The sequence below is a fragment of the Manis javanica genome, chromosome 13 (assembly GCF_040802235.1).
Source record: "Manis javanica isolate MJ-LG chromosome 13, MJ_LKY, whole genome shotgun sequence".
NCBI classification, from domain to species: Eukaryota; Metazoa; Chordata; class Mammalia; order Pholidota; family Manidae; genus Manis; species Manis javanica.
Window position 1 is genome coordinate 94740415 of NC_133168.1, and position 17872 is coordinate 94758286.

At 45.3% G+C, this 17872-nt stretch overlaps 1 pseudogene; it reads left to right on the forward strand.

Moving 5' to 3' along the window:
• Positions 1 to 305: 305 nt before the first annotated feature.
• The window catches only part of LOC140845432 (uncharacterized), a 47887-nt pseudogene continuing 30320 nt past the window's right edge, over positions 306 to 17872 (forward strand).

The window sequence follows — 17872 nt, forward strand, 5'->3', positions numbered from 1 at the left end:
GTAAACACAGAGAAGACAAGGAATAACTCTAGCATCTCACTACGCTGATGGACAGTGAGTGTAATGGGGTGTGTGGGGAGACTCGATAATGGGGAGAATCTAGTAACCACATTGTAGCTCATGTGATTGTGTGTTGATGACACCACAATCAATAAATAAGTAAATAAAAATAACACGTGGGTCATCTCAAGAAAAATTATAAAGTATATTGAACAAAATGATAGTCCCCACCTGACAGCCCTCGCGGCCAGTGGGCGTGCAGCGTCCCGCGCAGTCCCGCGTCCGTCAGAAGGCCTTCCCGCGCAATGAGCGTGGGACGACAGGCTCAGGCCCTCCCCCGACTTACGGAACTCGAGGTCAACGAGGGAGCGGCTCCGCGGAGCAGGTAGCCATTGGGCGCGCTCGTAGGAAACGTACCTCCAGCGGCTACGTACGCCGCAGCCTCCATATTGAAGAGTCAGTAGGTTCGCGAGCGCTGCCAGGAGGAGCTGCTCCCGCGGCTAATCCCGTGCTCCAGTCCGCTGTCCTTGTCCGGGCGCCTCCGGCCCTCCGTCCCGTCCGCGCAGCGAGCCCGGCGGCGCCTAGATTGTGGACCCGCGCTGTGCTCGGCTGCGCCTTCCTCCCGGAGAGGAGGCGCCGGCGGCACCGACCTCGCGCGCTGGGACCCCGGCGCCGCACTCGCCGCTTCGCGGCTCTCCCGCGGCGGACGGAGGGCGGCGATCGACCCGGACTTAGAGCCGTCGACCAGGCCGGACCTGCGCCCGTCCAGCCCTGCCGCCTCCAGCCTGGCGCCGTCTTGCGGGCGCGACCAAGAACTACGATGTGGCCGCGGGCCTGGCTTGGGTCTCAGCGGCCGCCGCGGGACAACCGCGCAGGAGCAGCTCATCGGCCGCAGCACGTGGGGCCGCCTGTCCCCCGCCGACGGCTTCGCCAGGGCCTCCGAGATCCCGGCCGGGAAGCGGCTCCCGCCGCCGCGGACGTGCGGCGGAGTGTCTAGAGCGGGCCCCGCTTCAGGGGTGAAGGCGACAGCGTCGGCACTGTGGGCCGGAAGGTACGTGGCCGCGGGGACCCCTGCCTCCGCCTGCGTGCGCGGTGGAGCCGGTGGGGGGGCGCTCGTGCGAGGGCTCGGCGGGCGGCGCGGGTCCCGCGGGGCCGCGGGGTCGTGGGGCGGCCGGCGCGGGTGCTGGGTCCTCCCTGAGCCCGGCTCGGGGTTGCTCCGCCGCCCTGCCGCCGCCGCCCGGGACGGGGCCGCAGGCGGAGGGTCCGGAGGCCGCGCAGGCGGGGAGGCCGGCGGGCGTCTTGCCGCGTGTGGAGGTTTTCGGCGGCGGCCTCGAGGGCGAGGGCCGGGCGAGCAGAGGGTGAGGCGGGACCCGTGACGGGGCGCCGGGGACAGGTCCCCGTACGCGCCGTCAGAATGAAAAGTGTTTTCCTGAGATGCCTGTCGTCCCTGTCATTTGGGATTACCGATTCAGTTTCCTTGCTGGTCGTTGGTCTGTTCAGATTTTGTTTCTTCCTGGGTCAGCCGTGGAAAGTTGCATTTTTCTGGAAAGCTGACCATCTTCTAGGTTCTCCACTTTGTTTACGTATAATTTTTCATAGTATTCTCTCATAATTCTTCATATTTCTGTGGTGTCAGTGATTTTTCCTTTGTGATTTCTGATTCTGTTCATGTCCGTAGACTCTTTTTCTTGTTAAGTCTGGCTGGGTTTTATCTATTTTGTTTCTTTTCTCGAAGAACCAGCTCCTGCTTTCATTGATTCTCTCTATTGTTTTATTCTTCTGTATTTTATTTATTTCTGCTCTAATCATTATTATGTCCCTCTTTCTCCTGACTTTGGGCCTCACTTTTTCTTCTTTGTCTAGTTTGGTTAATTGTAAGTTTAGACTGTTCATATGGGATTGTTGTTCTTTCCTGAGGTAGGCCTGTGGTGCGATATACTTCCTTCTTGCCACTGCCTTTTGAGTCCCACAGATTTTGCGTTGTTGAGTTATTGTTGTTATTTCTTTCCATATATTGCTTGATCTCTGTTTTTATTTGGTCATTGATCTACTGGTTATTTAGGAGCATGTTCTTAAGCCTCCGTGTGATTGTAGGCCATTTCGTCGTCTTTGTGTAATTTATTTCTAGTTTCATACTGTTGTGGCCTGAGAAGCTGGTTGGTACAATTTCAATCTTTTCGAATTTTCTGAGACTCTTTTTGTGGCCTAGTATATGATCTATTCTTGAAAATGTTCCGTGTGCACTTGAGAAGAATGTGTACCTGCTGCTTTTGAGTAGAGAGTTCTGTAGATGTCTAACGTCCATGTGTTCTACTGTGTTGTTCAATGCCTCTGTCTCCTTACTTATTTTCTGTCTGGTTGATCTGTTCTTTGGAGTGAGTGGAGTGTTGAAGTCTCCTAAAATGAATGCATTGCATTCTATTTCCCCTTTCAATTCTGTTAGTATTTGCTTCACATATGTAGGTGCTCCTGTGTTGGGTGCATAGATATTTATAATGGTTATATCCTCTTGTTGGATTGACCCCTATATCATTATGTAATGTCCGTCTTTGTCTCTTGTGACTTTGTTTGTTTTAAAGTCTATTTTGTTCAATACAAGTACTGCAACACCTACTTTTTTTCTCCCTATTAGTTGCATGAAGTATCTTTTTCCGTCCCTTCCCTCTTAGTCTGTGTATGTCTTTGGGTTTCAAGCGTATCTCCTGTAAACAGTATATACATCGGTCTTGTTTTTTTATACATTCAGTGACTCTGTGTATTTTGATTGGTGCATTCAGACCATTTACATTTAGGGTGATTATTGATAGGTATGTACTTACCGCCATTGCAGGCTTTAGGATCGTGGTTACCAAAAGGTAAAGGGTACCTTCCTTAGTACCTAAGAATCTAAGTTAACTCACTTAAGTATGCTATTACAAACACAATCTAAAGGTTTTTTTTTTCCCCTCCTCATTCTTCATATATTAGGTATGGTATTCTATACTCTTTGCCTGTCCCTTTTTATTACCTCTAATGACAGCTATTTAACCTTAGGAACACTTCCATCTATAGAACTACCTCCAAAATACACTGTAGAGACGGGTGGTGCAAGCTAAATTCTCTCAGCTTTTGCTTATCTGGAAATTGTTTAATCCCTCCTTCAAATTTAAAAGATGATCTTTTTTATTTTTATTTATTATTCAGTTGTTATAATTTTTTGTATGATTAATCTACAATTACATGAGTGACATTATGTTTACTACACCTCCCCCATCATCAAGTCTCCCCCACATACCCTTTACAGTCAGTGTCCATCAGCATAGTAAGATGCTATAGAATCACTAGTTGTCTTCTCTGTGTTGCACAACCCTCCCCAAGCCCCGCCCCCATTATACATGCTAATCGTAATGCCCCCTTTCTTTTTCCCCCTTATCCCTCCCTTCCCACCCATCCTCCCCAGTCCATTTTCCTTTGGTAACTATTAGTCCATTTTTGGGTTCTGTGATTCTGCTGCTTTCTTGTTCCTTCAGTATTTCTTTGTTCTTATACTGCATATATGAGTGAAATCATTTGGTACTTGTATTTCTCTGCCTGGCTTATTTCACTGAGCATAATACCCTCTAGCTCCATCCATGTTGTTACAAATGGTAGGATTTGTTTTCTTCTTGTGGCTGAATAATATCCATTGTGTATATATACCACATGTTCTTTATCCATTCATCTACTGATGGACACTGAGGTTGCTTCCATTTCTTGGCTATTGTAAATAGTGCTGCGATAAACATAGGGGTGCATCTGTCTTTTTCAAACTGGGCTGCTGCATTCTTAGGGTAAATTCCTAGAAGTGGATTGTTGAGTATTTTTGCATGTATGTTTGTCAGCGATATTGGTCTGTAATTTTCTTTTTTTGTGGTGTCTTTGCCTGGTTTTCGTATTAAGGTGATGCTAGTCGCGTAGAATGAGTTTGTAAGTATTCCTTCTTCTTCTTTTTGGAAAAGTTTAAAGAGGATGACTATTAGATCTTCACTACATGTTTGATTAAAGTCAGCAGTGCAGCCATCTGGTTCAGGTGTTGTGTTCTTAGGTAGTTTTTTGATGACCAGTTTAATTTTGTTGCCAGTAATTGGTCTGTTCAGATTTTCTGTTCTTTCTGGGTTAGCCTTGGAGGGTTGCATTTTTCTAGAAAGTTGTCCATTTCCTGTAGGTTATCCAGTGTGTTAGCATATAATTTTTCATAGTATTCTCTCATATTCTTTGTATTTCTGTGGTTTCTGAAGTGATTTTTCCTTTCTCATATCTGATTCTGTTTATGTGTGCAGCTCTCTTTTTTTCTTGGTTAGTCGGGCCAGGGGTTTATCCATTTTCTTTATTTTCTCGAAGAATCGTCTCCTGCTTTCATCGATTCTTTGTGTTGTTTCATTCTTCTCAGTTTTATTTATTTCTGCTCCAATCTTTTTTATGTTCCTCCTCCTGCTGACTTTGGGCCTCATTTATTCTTCTTTTTCTAGTTGTGGTAGTTGTGAGTTTAGACTGTTCATATGGGATTGTCCTTCTCTCCTGAGGGAGGCCTGTATTGCAGTGTACTTGCCTCTTAGCACCGCCTTGTCTGTGTCCCACGGATTTTGCGTTGTTCAGCTATTGCTGTCATTTGTCTCCATATATTGCTTGATCTCTCTTTTTATTTGGTCATTGATCCGTTGTTTATTTAGGAGCATGTTGTTAAGCTTCCATGCGGTGGAAGGCTTTTTCATTTTATTTGCATAATTTATTTCTAGTTTCATACCCTCTTGGTGTGAGAAGCTGCATCATTTTTGGGGGCTAGTCCGGGATAACTTCGGAGGTGAGTATAGGCATCCGAGCCTGCCTTTTCCTTCTGTTCTGTCCTTATAGGAGGAAGCCGTCTATGGCGCACAACATCGGGCGCTCGTCAGCCACTTAAATGGGACTAGCCCGGCTGCCGATCTCAAAGTCTCGAGCGCCAGGTTCCCCTGCATCTCCCTCAGTGGATCGCCCGTCTCCCTTGGGAGCCGGGAAAGTCACCTGAGTGGAGGCCAGGATTCCCCTTCAGAGGCATCTCCCTGGATGCGAGGGACTGAGGAAGGCCGTGGACACCTCCGAGAGTCTCGGCTGAGGCTGCGCTTCAGTGGCTTCTCAAAGGCCAGCGTGTCTGGAATCAGACCCCGACAGCCCGACTGAGTATCCACGAGGAGTGTCTCTCTTTCTGTCTGCCTGACTTCCAGCCTGCTTCTCCGGGCCGCCCCAGCCTCTGGGTGAGGCAAGGGTGCTCTTTACTTCCTTTACTCGCTCGATGTGTGCGTCCAACGTCGTCAGTGCCATGGACCCCGATGCTCAGCACCGCAAGGTAGGAGATTACGCTTCACGCTTTTTCCTGATGAAATGCTGTGCCTTTTATCTCATAAAAATGTGTCCTGTTCGTTGAAGAATGCTGTTGGTATTTTCATGGGGATTGCATTGAATCTGTAGATTGCTTTAGGCAGGATGGGCATTTTGATAACATTAATTCCTCCTAGCCAGGAGCACAGGATGAGTTTCTATTTGTTAGTGTCCTCTTTCATTTCTGTTAAGAGTGTCTTGTAGTTCTCAGCGTATGGTAGGTCTTTCAGTTACTTGGTTAGGTTTATTCCTATGTATTTTTATTCTTGTTGATGCAATTGTGAATGGAATTGTTTTCCTGATTTCTCTGCTACTTCATCGTTAGTGTCTAGGAAAGCAACAGGTTTCTGTGTATTAATTGTGTATCCTGCAACTCTGCTGAATTCAGATATCAGTTCTAGTAGTTTTGGAGTGGAGTCTTTAGGGTTTTTTTATATACAATATCATGTCATCTGCAAATAGTGACGGTTTGACTTGTTCTTTATCAATCTGGGTGCCTCATATTTCTTTGTTTTGTCTGATTGCCGTGGCTAGGACCTCCAGTACTGTGTTGAATCACAGTGGGGAGAGTGTGCATCCCTGTCTTGTTTCCTATCTCAGAGGAAAAGCTTTCAGCTGCTTGCTGTTAAGTATGGTGTTGGCTGTGTGCTTGTCATATATGGCCTTTATTATTATGTTGAGGTACTTGCCCTGTATACCCATGTTGTTGAGAGTTTTTATCATGAATGGATGTTGAATTTTGTCTAATGTTTTTTCAGCATCTGTGGACGTGATCATGTGGTTTTTGTCCTCCTTTTTGTTCATGTGCTGGATGATGTTGATCGATTATCGAATGTTTTACCATCCTTGCATCACTCAGATGAATCCCACGTGGTCATGGTATATGATCCTGTTGATGTATTTTTGAATTTGGTGTGCTAATAGTTTGTTGAGTTTTTTTGTTTTTTTTTTTTTTTTGCCGAGAACCACTTTTATTTTTGTCTTTTCAAGATACCAAGTGTTTTTCCCACTATACCTGCTGCACACACATTAATATATGTGCATATGTGCATAAAGATAGACTTTTCCTTTAGAGAACACAGAAAATACAAAAAATTCCCATTGCAACTCTGAACTGTTATCATCTGGAGCATATCAAATGTGTGTTCACCTGATTTTTTTATCACAAGGCTCCCCTGATCTCAATGAAGTGGCCAATTGGAGTTTGTCTCCTCTTCTCTGTGGTCCATTGATTTCAGCCTGTAGATACTGATTCTAGACTCTCCATGTGGTGCACAATCAGCTCAGGTTAAATTAACTTGAGGACAGTGTTTTAAAATGCAGAATTACTCACAGTTTTTTGTGCCTGTTATTAAGCATTGTTTCCAGAAGATCAATCTTTTAATTACAGTGAGCTTCCCTACTGGTGCTCTCAGTAACAAGAAGTGTATTGTGTGAGCTGACTGGAAAAATAAATAGAAGGGAAAACATTGTTTATAGCACATTGCCTTTGTAAAAGTAACATCTCGAAAGGCCACGGCGACCAGTGAGCGCGGGGAACATGGCTCAGGCCCTACCCCGACTGACAGCACTGGAAGCCAATGAGGGAGCGGTTCGGCGGGGCAGGTAGCCACTGGGCGCGTGCGCAGGAAACGTCTCCGGTGGCTGCGTAGTAGCTGCAGGCGCCGAAGCCGCCATTTGAAGGGTCAGTAGGTTTGCAAGCTCCGCCTGGCGGAGCTGCCCACGCTGTTCAGTCCGTGCTCCGGTCCGCCGTCCCGTCCGCGCAGCGAGTCCGGCGGAGCCCAGATGGTGGACCGCCGCTGTATTCGATGCGCCTTCCTCCCGGCGCGCAAGCCCAGGCGGCACCGGCGATCGGCCCGGACTTCGAGCCGCCGCCCCGGCCTGACCTGCGCTCGTCCAGCTCTGCCTCCTCCAGCCTTGCACCGTCGTACCTGCTGCGGAGCGTCCAGAGCGGGCCCCGCTTCAGGGATGAAGGCGACAGCGACGGCTCTGCGAGTCGGAAGGTACGCCGCCGCGGGGCCCGGAGGTGGCGCGTAGACCCCAGGGCGGCCGTGCGAGGGGATCGGCGGGCCCGCAGGCCTCGCGGGGCCTGGGGCCGGCCGACGCGGGTGGTGGACTCGCGGGGCCCGGCGTGGGGCCCCGCCGCCGACGTGACACTGCCGCGCGTGCCGGGTTCGCAGGCGGAGGGGGCGGGCCGTGCCGCGCAGACGGGGAGGCCGGCGGGCGTCTTGCCCTGTGCGCCGTTTTCAGTCGGCGTCCTCGGGGGCGAGGGCCGGGCGAGCCGAGGGTCGGTGGGACCCGCGGACGGGCGGCGGGGGAGAGGCCGCCGGACGCAGCTCCTCCAGGAGTAACAACTGTTTCCTGAGGCTCCTGTCGTCCCTGTCATTTGGGATTACCGGTGCCGTTTCCTTGCTGGTCATTGGTCTGTTCAGATTTTCTGTTTCTTCCTAGGTCACCCTTGGAAGGTTCCATTTTCCTAGAAAGTTGACCATTTCTTCTAGGTTGTCCTGGTTGTTACTATATAATTTTTCATAGTATTCTCTAATCTTCATATTTCAGTGGTGTCACTAGTGATTTTTCCTTTCTCATTTCCGATTCTGTTCATGTGCGTAGTCTCTTTTTTTGTTGATAAGTCTGGCTAGTAGTTTATCTATTTTGTTTATTTTCTCGAAGAACCAGCTCCTGCTTTCATTCATTCTGTTGTTTTATTCTTCTCAATTTTATTTATTTTTGCTCAAATCATTATTATGTCCCTCCTTCTCCTTTTTTCATCTTTTTCTAGTTGAGTTAATTGTGAGTTTATACTGTTCATATGGGATTGTTGTTCTTTCTTGAGGTACGCCTACTTCCTCCTTACCACCGCTTTCGCTGAGTCCCACAGATTTTGCGTTGTGTGAATTATTGTGATTATTTCTTTCCATGTATTGCTTGATCTCTGTTTTTATTTGGTCATTGATCTACTGGTCATTTAGGAGCATGTTGTTAAGCCTCCATGTGATTGTAGGCCATTTCGTCATCTTTGTGTATTTCATTTCTAGTTTCATACCCTTCTGGTCTGAGAAGCTGGTTGGTACAATTTCAATCTTTTCGAATTTTCTTAGGCTCTCTTTGTGGCCTAGCATATGATCTATTCTTGAAAATCTTCCATGTGCACTTGAGAAGAATGTGTATCCTGCTGCTTTTGAGTGAAGAGTTCTGTAGATGTGTAACGTCCATCTGTTGTAATGTGTTGTTCACTGCCTCTGTCTCCTTATTTTCTGTCTGGTTGATCTGTTCTTTGAAGTGAGTGGAGTGTTGAAGTCTCCTAAAATGAATGCATTGCATTCTATTTCCCCTTTCAATTCTGTTAGTATTTGTTTCACATATGTAGGTGCTCCTGTGTTGGGTGCCTAGATATTTATAATGGTTATATCCTCTTGTTGGATTGACCCCCTTTTATCATTACATAATATCCGTCCTTGTCTCTTGTGACTTTCTTTGTTCTAAAGTCTATTTTGCTCAATACAAGTACTGCAACACCTGCTTTTTTCTCCCTATTAGTTGCATGAAATATCTTTTTCCATCCCTTCACTCTTAGTCTGTGTATGTCTTTGGGTTTGAAGTGAGTCTCTTGTAGACAGTATATACATGGGTCTTATTTTTTATCCAGTCAGTGACTGTGTGTTTTGATTCGTGTATTCAGACCATTTACATTTAGGCTGATTATCGATAGGTATATACTTACTGCCATTGCAGGCTTTAGTTCGTGGTTACCAAAAGGTAAAGGGTACCTTCCTTACTACCTAAGACTCTAGCTTAACTCACTTAAGTATGCTATTACAAAGACAATCTAAAGGTTCTTTTTTTTTTCCCCTCCTCATTCTTTGTATACTAGGTATGGTATTCTGTACTCTTTGTATGTCCCTCTTTATTACCTCTGGTGACAGCTATTAACGTTAGGAACAGTTCCATCTATAGCAGTCCCTTCAAAATACACTGTAGAGATGGGTGGTGCGACCTAAATTTTCTCAGCTTTTGCTTGTCTCGAAATTGTTTAATCCCTCCTTAAAATTTAAATGATAATAGTTTCTATTTTTATTTTTTATTCAGTTGTTATAATTTTTTGTATGATTAATCTACAATTACATGAGCAACATTATGTTTACTAGACTCCCTCGATCGTCAAGTGACCCCCACATACCGTTTATAATCAGTGTCCATCAGTGTAGTAACATGCTATAGAATCACTACTTGTCTTGTCTGTGTTGTACAGCCCACCTAATGCACCCCCCCACATTATGTCTCCTAAACGCAATGCCCCTTTTTTCCTGCTTAACCCTCCCTTCCCACAACGATCCTCCCCAGTCCCTTTCCCTTTGGTAACTGTTAGTCCATTCTTGGTCTCTGTGATTCTGCTGCTGTTTTGTTCCTTCAGTTTTTCTTTTGTTCTTATAGTCCACATATGAGTGAAATCATTTGGTGCTTGTCTCTCTCTGACTGGCTTATTTCACTGAGCATAATACCCTCTAGCTCCATCCATGTTGTTGTAAATGGCAGGATTTGTTTTCTTCTTATGGCTGGATAATATTCCATTGTGTACATGTACCGCATGTTCTTTAGCCGTTCATCTACTGATGGACACTTCGGTTGCTTCCATTTCTTGGCTATTGTAAATAGTGCTGTGATAGACATAGGGGTGCATCTGTCTTTTTCAAACTGGGCTGCTGCATTCTTAGGGTAAATTCCTAGAGGTGGATTGTTGAGTATTTATGCATGTATGTTTGTCAGCGATATTGTTCTGTCACTTTCTTTTTTTGTGGTGTCTTTGCCTGGTTTTGGTATTAAGGTGATGCTGGCCTCATAGAATGAGTTTGGAAGTATTGCTGGTTCTTCTACTTTTTGGAAAAGTTTAAGGACGATGACTATTAGATCTTCAGTACATGTTTGATTAAAGTCAGCAGTGCAGTCATCTGGTTCAGGTGTTTTCTTCTTAGGTAGTTTTTTGATTACCAGTTCAATTTTGTTCCTAGTCATTGGTCTGTTCAGATTTTCTGTTCTTTCTGGGTTAGCCTTGGAGGGTTGCATTTTTTAGAAAGTTGTCCATTTCTTGTAGGTTATCCAGTGTGTTGGCATATAATTTTTCATGGTATTCTCTCCTAATTCTTTGTGTTTCTGTAGTGATTTTTCCTTTCTCATTTCTGATTCTGTTTGTGTGTGCAGGCTCTCTTTTTTTCTTGATTAGTCTGGCTAGGGGTTTATCAATTTTGTATATTTTCTCGAAGAATCAGCTTCTGCTTTCATCGATTCTTTGTATTGTTCCATTCTCCTCAGTTTTATTTATTTCTGGTCCAATCTTTATTGTGTTCCTCCACCTGCTGACTATGGGCCCCATTTGTTCTTCTTTTTCTTGTTGTGATAGTTTTCAGTTTAGACTGTTCATATGGGATTGTTCTTCTCTCCTGAGGGAGACCTGTATTGCAATATACTTCCCTCTTAGCACCGCCTTGTCTGTGTCCCAGCAATTTTACGTAGTTCAATTTTTATTGTTGTCATTTGTCTCCATATATTGCTTGATCTCTGTTTTTATTCGGTCTTTGATCCATTGGTTGTTTAGGAGCATGTTGTGAATCCGCCATGCGGTGGTAGGCTTTTTCATTTTATTTGCGTGATTTATTTCTAGTTTCATACCCTTGTGTTGTGAGAAGCTGCATCGTTTTTGGGGGCTCGTCCGGGATAACTTCGGAGGTGAGTATAGGCATCCGAGCCTGCCTTTTCTTTCACTGTCCTTATAGAAGGAAGCCGTCTATGGACCACGACATCGGGCGCTCGTCAGCCACTTAAGTGGGACTAGCCCGGCTGCCGATCTCAAAGTCTCGAGCGCCAGGTTCCCCTGCGTCTCCCTCAGTGGATCCCCCGTCTCCCTTGGGAGCCGGGAAAGTCACCTGAGTGGAGGCCAGGATTCCTCTTCAGAGGCATCTCCCTGGATGCGAGGGACTGAGGAAGTCCGTGGGCACCTGCGAGAGTCTAGGCTGAGGCTGCGCTTCAGCGGCTTCTCAAAGGCCCACGTGTCTGGAATCAGACCCCGACAGCCCGACTGGGTATCCACGAGGAGTGTCTCTCTATCTGTCTGCCTGACTTCCAGCCTGCTTCTCCGGGCCGCCCCAGCCTCTGGGTGAGGCAAGGGTGCTGTTTACTTCCTTTACTCGCTCGATGTGTGCCTCTAACTTCGTCAGTGCCATGGACCCCGATGCTCAGCACCGCAAGGTAGGAGATCCATGCTTCACTTTTATTCCTGACAAAATGCTGCACTTTCTTATCTCATAAACGGGTGTCCTGTTTGTTGAACAATGCTGGTGGTATTTTGATGGGTATTGCATTGAATCTATAGATTGGTTTAGGCAGGATGGCCATTTTGATAATATTAATTCCTCCTAGCCTGGAGCATGGGATGAGTTTCCATTTGCTAGAGTCCTCCTTAACTTCTGTTAAGAGTGTCTTGCAGTTTTCAGGGTATGGTAGGTCTTTCAGTTCCTTGGTTAGGTTTATTCCTAGGTATTTTATTCTTGTTGATGCAGTTGTGAATGGAATTGTTTTCCTGATTTCTGTTTCTGCTAGTTCATCATTAGTGTATAGGAAAGCAACAGGTTTCTGTGTATTAATTGTGTATCCTGCAACTCCTCTGAATTCAGATATCAGTTCCAGTAGTTTTGGAGTGGAGTCTTTAGGGTTTTTTTATGCACAATATTATGTCATCTGCAAATACTGACGGTTTGACTTGTTCTTTACCAATCTGGATGCCTTGGATTTCTTTGTTTTGTGTGATTGCCCGTGGCTAGGACCTCCAGTACTATGTTGAATAACAGTGGGGACAGTGGGCATCCCTGTCTTGTTCCCGATGTCAGAGGAATGCTTTCAGCTTCTCGCCGTTAAGTATGTTTTCTGTGGGCTTGTCATATATGGCCTTTATTATGTGGAGGTACTTGCCCTGTATACCCTTTTTGTTGAGAGTTTTTATCATGAATGGATGTTGAATTTTGTCAAATGTTTTCTCAGCATCTGTGGGCGTGATCTTGTGGTTTTTTTCCTCCTTTTTGCTGAGTTGGTGAGTGATGTTCATGGATTTTCTAATACTGTACCATCCTTGCATCCCTGGAATAAATCCTACTTGATCATGATGGATGATCTTTTTGATGTATTTTTGTATTTGGTGTGCTAATATTTCGTTGATTATTTTTGCATGTATGTCAGTCAGCGATATTGGTCTGTAATTTTCTTTTTTTGTGGTGTCCTTGCCTCGTATTGGTATTGAGGTGATGCTGGCCTCGTAGAATGAGTTTGGAAGTTTTCCTTCCTCTTCTACTTTTTGGAAAAGTTTAAGGAGGATGAGTATTAGATCTTCACTAAATGTTTGATTAAAGTCAGCGGTGAATCCGTCTGGTTCAGGTGTTTTGTCCTGTGCAGTAGTCAGGCTGAAAGCTGAGTCCAACATGTAAATGGTTCTATGGTATTGACCTCCCTTCCTTAGAGGCAGCCATCCCGGGGCTGTGTCATTTCCCTACCTGTAGCCCCAGGGAAGCGAAACAGGCTTGTGACTCTGACCGAGGCTCTGGCAGCAAGAGGGCACACACTCCCCACACCTATCGGACAGGAAGGTCCGATATTCTCAAGGAATGATCCCGAGTGTACTATTGCTAAAGCTTGTGCAGAGACAACTAGGATCTAGATGAAACTCCCAAAAGCCATAAAGTAGAGGCACACTGGTAAGGTACCGCTGAATCCAGAGCTCTGAGGCGACTCTTGCTTAGTGGGAAGGCAAGAGGGAAATCAAGGCAAGGTGCAGGCCGTGGTGGTAAGGAGTGGTGAAATCCAGTATGCCTGGCAGAGGAGGTGATTGACCACTGTCACCCAGGAATAGAAGTGCCCATCTTCTGAGGCCCTCTCACTGACCACTGATGGAGACCTACCTGCACCCTTTACTGCACCCCCTTCTCAGCACGAAGCAGCCAGAGCGGTCATCGCCCCCCATCCCTTGCAGCAGTAGGGTCTCTATGTGTAGAGGTGGGGAATGAGACAGGGTCCACGGGTGTAGTCAGAGTAGAGTGAGGGCCTCTGGATAAAGCCCCCTACCAGAGCTCTGTATTAAACAATTAAGCAACGTCAGAGTCACATTAATTCTCTAAAATATCAAACTAGGAATATAAGCATTCTTCAGTGAAGATTAGTTAAAACTAAAAAGCAAGGAGTAACTTGGCCTGGAATGTTTGAATATCCCCCAGATAAGAAAATACCTCCACATAGCCCGTGTCTTCATTGTGTCAATTAAATGCGGCTGTTGTAAAGTTTACTTTAGCCTGCTACAAGGCCCGGCTTATCTTTAACTTTGCCCAGATGCTGCTTTTCCTCCTTCATCCCGTAATCAAGTAATGTATAACCTGGGCAACGAACATGGCAAGTAATCCCAGTCACAGAGAACATAGTAAAAGGCAGGAAGGATCCCATATTATTGATAAGATTGCGTTTTAACCCCCAGGAAGTTAAGAAGTAAGATTGTTAACTTACCCTTTAGCCAACAGACAATAACTCAGCCCACCTTGGGTTCTGGGCAGGCGGCCTTGTTTGTTATGCTCCCAGACCAAGATGCCAGTGTATCAGGGAGAAATCAGAGCAGTAAGTTTCTTTTGTGAAGTTAATTTCAAATATTCAGGGACCACTTAAGTCCACACCCCGAAGCGTGTATCCGGTTCCCAAAAAACCCTCAATTGCCTATAAAACCCCTAGACAATGCACAACTCCGGGCTCCCTTGTCCCCTCCCGGCGTGAGCCAACAGCTCTGTCCTCTCACTGTATCTCTCAGTGAAAGCCTCTCCCTGGCTTTCCTACCTTGGGTGTTTGCTAAGTTCATTGTTCGACTCTGCCAACAAGAACCCTGCCATCAGTTCCACGGGAGGGTAGGGATCGTGTCTGCTCTCTTGTTGCACAGTCCTTTTTGATTTAAAGAATGTTAGCCTGACTTCTGGTTAGTTACTCAAGTTACCTTGAAACCTTTTTCATAGTTGAGTAAAAATTTCAGTGTCTGTGTTTGTGGGCGGTAGCATGAGAAAAGGGAATGATTTAAGATGGGTGAGGGGGTTATGCAGCCAAGGGTAGTATCTTATTTGCTAAAGGCTGAAAGGCGTGTGGGACTGATGTGACCCTGTCTTAGGAGATGTTTTGTTTGGAAATTACAACATAGATGCCTTAATTGGAACTCATAACATTATTTTACGTATGGTTTTGTGGCCAATGCTTTGTCAGCTGTAGCAGGACAGGTGGATGCTGTTTTTTGGATGATACTTATTTTTTTTGCAGCTGACATTTAAAGAACTAAACAATTGAACACTGGAAAGGAGACCTTTAAAATGTTTGTATTGACAAAGATTAAAGTTCAATTACTGAAAGGCTATCTCGTTGGCAGTAGACACAAATATCGCTAGCTATCATGCACTCTATGGGGCATCTTTCAGTAGGGATGAGGGGTAAAACACAGAGTGGTAAGTTAGTATCCCTAATAGGCCAGAAGCCGTCTTCCTGTCTTTGTGCTCTAACGTCTTCATCCAAGTTCTTCAAGTGCAATTCAGCATTGCTTTCTGACAGAACAAATGTCATATTTGCTTGGAATTTCTTTGGGGAGCCTGAATTATTTGCATTTTTCTGGGAACAGTCTGCCCTTGAAAACTACCGAGTGCCCTGGCATGATGGGAATTTACTCGGCCAGTTTTTTTTGCCTATGTGTGTGGTAATTTGGGGGCTTTGTGGAATCCTCTTAGAAAGGCAGTATGAACCTCGGGTGATTGGAGAGAGGCCAGGAGTTTGTAGTTGTCCTGAGGAGCACGGAGTGAACACAGAAGAGGTTTCAGCTCTCTGCAGCTGAAGAGTTCCTCGGCCTTTATGGTAACGGCTTGCAGAGACTTGCCCAACCCCCCCGGGACCTCCCTTGGGACAGATAACCACGTTTTTCTTGGTTCCTACAAAAATTGCAAAGTTGCTGTGGTTGTTCCTGGGCTGGGAAACAGTAGACCCAGACGAACTTTAAAAAGTGTTTGTTTTGGTGTCTTAAGGGGCAAAGGCTTGTACCCCCGAGGGTGTGCCTATTGCAGATGTACTGAATGTGGGAGAATTCTCCCCGTTTGCTGATTCCTGATGTGGACCAACAGAGCTCAAGTCAGTGAGCGGCACAGAAAGTCTTGCAGAAAATGACTGCTTGCTATTTGTGATCGTCTAAGGAACATGTGAAACATGAAAATGACTTCTTGTACCTCCGTGATTTCGTATGATTCGACCTTTCTCCCACTGGCATCCCATGTAACTTCACTCCGTCTGCCTTTTCATTGACCTGTGGGCTGAGCGCTGCCCATACTGGGTCTGGGGTGGAGTCATTCGGGCCACTTGGAGGACATTTGGGCCGCCACCTTGTTTCTTTCTTTTTTGAAACAATTTATTTTCATATAGCTTTGTTGATATAAGCTTAAAAAAAGCAAACTAGTTTTGATATTAATGCCAATAAAATTAGAAAGCTGTATATGTAACCACTTCCCTGTTTGTTATTTAGTGAAGTTTAACCTTAATGCATTACTTAAATAAGGACATAAATCCACCAGGTGCCCTTCTTTCAGGCTACGGTATTCTTTACCGAAAAAAAATAAAATGAGATGGGGCCTGCCTGGTACAGCCCCACTTCTGGTGTTTGATGGCTGCTGAAGTGGCACTCTTTGTGGTCACTGAGTCACGGACACTGGCAAGGGGGTGTCTGAAGAATCCGCTTTCTCCATTTTCCATTGTCCTCTCCTTTGGCAGAAATCCTTTCTCAGCTCGGACTCTGTTACGTGGCACTATCCTGATGACCCTGTTCTGGCTTCCACTCCCTGTTGGTTTAAGGTAATTTGAGCTCCTTCTCCGTGGTAAGGGTACCTCAGGACTGGTTGGTCTTTTTCTCTGGCCCTTTCCTAGGTAACTGACTCTATTGGCCTATGTCTCCGTTTATCTCAAGGCCATAAAGGTCCCACTTTCACCTCAAGGTCACCGTGTTTAGACCCTGTCCTGCTCTCCGGGAAGCTCCCCATTTTTCCTCCCTGACTTGGGTGATGGTTAATTCGCTCCGCTCCCTAGCCGACAAACCTGGTTTAGCCTCCCCAAGTCTGCTAACTCTTCTTTGCCGAGTCCCTTGAGACCATGAGATGCTCACTCCCCAGCCTCTTCCCAGTCCCACATGTCCCCAGGACTTGGAGCACCTGCACCTCTCCTGGAAATCGCACAAACTTAGCCTAGTCTTGAAAGGTCCAGGTCACCAACTTCCGGTCTCAGCTCGCGCCCAAAGTCATGTTTGCCTTTCCTGAGGGAAGGTCTGGTCATCTCTTAATTCAAGAGCTGTGAATCATTGTAACATCTTAGATTGCAAATACTTGGTTGGCCCATTTTTTTCTCGGAATACAGACAGGTCTTTTCTGTTTCAGTTTCCTATGTTTTGCAGATGATAGCTGTCCGTATTATGTGAGAACAATTTTATTAGTAAAATAAACAGTGACTATTTTTTTTTCCATAAGTATTTTTTTTGTCATGTGTTGAATGGTCGTTGTGTACAAGATGATGTAATAGATGGAATTGAATGAGAGAAAAATGATTCAAACGTGAATCCTGCCGGGAGATGAGTTGTGCACACATAAACAACTGATAGGTCGTAGGAAGGGTTAAATGCCTTGGAGAAAAATGCGGTCCTGTGGTGGCTGGTAAGGTGGGCCTTGCAAATGGGCGGTTGTTCTCCCAAGGTTTCATCATAACATTTTCAAATGCTCAGTGAAATCGGCAGGATTCCACATGGAACACTCCAACGCCTACCACCTAGTTTCTGCTACTTCATATTGTTATTATACCTGATTGATCATCTGTCCATCGGCACATCCATCTTTCTATCTCTCAGTCTGTGTCATTTTTAAAATTTGGAATGATGGGCTGGCATTCATAAAGGTGTGAAAATAGGGCAAGCATCAGTTTCTCAGAGTGATGTGTAAGTCAAAGTACAGGTAGGGAAGTATGTATGAAATACTGAATGATAGATGTAGGAAATACACACAGAGTCGAAGCATAGGTGGGGACGTTATTGTCACAGTGAACTTGGACTTTACACATATTAGGGAAATAATAGTGTATTAGAGACCGAATTTTTCAGTGAAATTGTATCTTTGTGTTTGTGATAAAAGAAATGGATTACAAACTAACATACAGAATTTGGTAATATATGGAACAGGCTACATAATTGGCATGAATATGAATTGATATGAATAGTAGGCATTTACAAAATATTTAGCTTTTTGCTTGGCCTGTTTAAAACTTAACTTTCGTGACCAGCATCCTAGGAATAGAGTGATTTAAACAAAGATTGTTATTGATCATAATTCTCCTGTTTTTGGAAAATGAGGAATTCTGAAGTTGAAGTTAGCAACCTTAAAATATATTCAGGGCAGTTTTGATGGAAAGTTATGTTGGC